Below are 2,233 nucleotides of genomic sequence, written 5' to 3' on the forward strand. Positions count from 1 at the left end.
AGCAATAAAAATGAATGTCTCTTTTAAAAAATATTTATATCCACAGAGTTATGTTTGTGGCTGGCAACAGTGAGGCTAGGTAAGTATTCTTTGAATTCACAGAGAATAGTGTATCAATTTCACCAAAAATGTGGTTGTCTTTCATATCAGTCAATTTTGGTGCAGTAACAAAGGAGTACACAAATCTTAATGGCTTACAACAGTAGAATTTATTTCTCATTCACATAGTATTTTGGTGGCTGTAAGTCGGCTTTGGCTGCTGCAGCAATACTGAGCTATGCCAGCCTGTGATCGCTCTGCTTCACGTGTTTTCCCATTCTAGAACCTAGCTTAAAAGAGCAGCTTCTACTTGGAACATGCTTCTCTATGGCAGAGCGAGATTACTGATAGAAAAAGAGATACACTTTGAAGTTTCAGCTCATATCTGGCATATTATCATTTTGGCTCATATTCCTTTACATTAATCAAATAATTTGACCACACTTCATAGCAGGGAGTTGAAGATATAACTCCTCCCACAAGAGGAGCAGTAAGTAACAGGGCAATGATGGTGAGATACATATAGATGGTGAGATGCACACACACACACACACACACACACACACACACACACACACACACACACACACAGTGTGATATCTGCTATAAAGGCAAAGTATGTGTTCTAGAAGCATAAGGAAAGTGCCTAGACCCAAATATGTAGCAAAAACTTGATCTGCACTTGAGAGGGTGATGACATGTACCTGGAGTAGATCAGGAGTAGTTAAGTGTGAAAGGCAAAAAAACTTATAAGAAGCATTTTGGAGGATCCATTGACAGGAGCATCTGCACTGAATTTTAATAATGTCTCTGAGGCTATGTATAATATTTGAATATAGGCCAGTTTATAATTTTCTTCAATTCAGATTTTATTGTAAATGTGTTTCTCATTTGTTATTTCAAAATAATACAAAATTTTCGATGGTAACCACTAACTTAGGAAAATCAAGTTGCTGATGTATGCCCAGAGGGGCAACAATCTTAATTTAATGTTAGACAAAGAGAATAAGGAAAAATGTGAAAAAAAATTAATGGAGACGATAAATTTTAAGAAGTACCATGAGGTGGCTATTAGTTGCTCAACTTATCCCAGAAAAAATTTTCATTTTGTGATATTAAAATATTTTCCACTGATACTCTATGTTGCAAGTATTTAGGATATATGTCAATCACATATGAATTGATAGAAATCATTTTTGGATGTGGATTGATGTCTACTAGATGGTACATTCACTTAAATACCTTGAAATAAAGAGATAGACAGTAAAACATATCAAATTTCTGTTGTATGAAATATATTTGTGTATCTATACAATGTACAGACACATTTAGCGTATATGTTGAGGTATTTAGATACACAAATAAATGAGCTATGAGATATATAACGTGCAGTGACGGATCTGGAGGTAACCACGAAGAGCTGAGAGGATTTCTGACCTTCGAATCCTGCAAACAGCTCACCGATTAATTGGGTTTGCGAATGCATGTGAGTGGCAAGTTGTCTGGCCCTCAATTTCCTTTTTTTTTAATTGAAATTGTTTGATTCTAGTCTAGTCTAACTTAGGATCTTTTAATATCTAACATTTTATTATACAAATATTGGAAATTGGAGGTATGCAGATATTTAGTATCTCGATTAGACAGAAACATTGAAACTTTTTCCTGACAATTTATTCCAAGGAAGAAGACTTCTATTTTCATCTTTCAAGCACTCTGGTTTTATGCACTGTCCTTGAATTGTAAAGAAGGGTAAAAGGAAAGAATTTCTGTGTATCTATTTTATTCTATTCTTAATATGCTTCTATTTTATCACCTTTTCCCTGTGGTCTTTCAGAGCAATTCACCTCATCTTTTTAATCTCCCCCTCATCTGGAGTCCCTTCCTATAGTATTATTCATGATTACAACCCTTTTCATTGTTCTTCACTGGGCTTTTTCTATTTCTGTTAGGTTTATTTAGAGATGAGATGACCACAACTGAAAAATTTTTTGAAGATGAAACTGACTATGACAGTACATGTACCTGTACACATGCAATGAGACTTATATATCAAATTTATTTTATCTCCTTCATAAAGATATTAGGATACTGCAAAAATGCCATCAAATGTCAAACATATGATCACACTTTTTTTTAAGTGAAGAAGTTAACACTTTTAAGAATATAATAACACTTTCAGAAAAGATAACTTTTA

Source organism: Pteropus alecto, unplaced genomic scaffold, assembly GCF_000325575.1.
Source record: "Pteropus alecto unplaced genomic scaffold, ASM32557v1 scaffold152, whole genome shotgun sequence".
Classification (NCBI taxonomy): domain Eukaryota; kingdom Metazoa; phylum Chordata; class Mammalia; order Chiroptera; family Pteropodidae; genus Pteropus; species Pteropus alecto.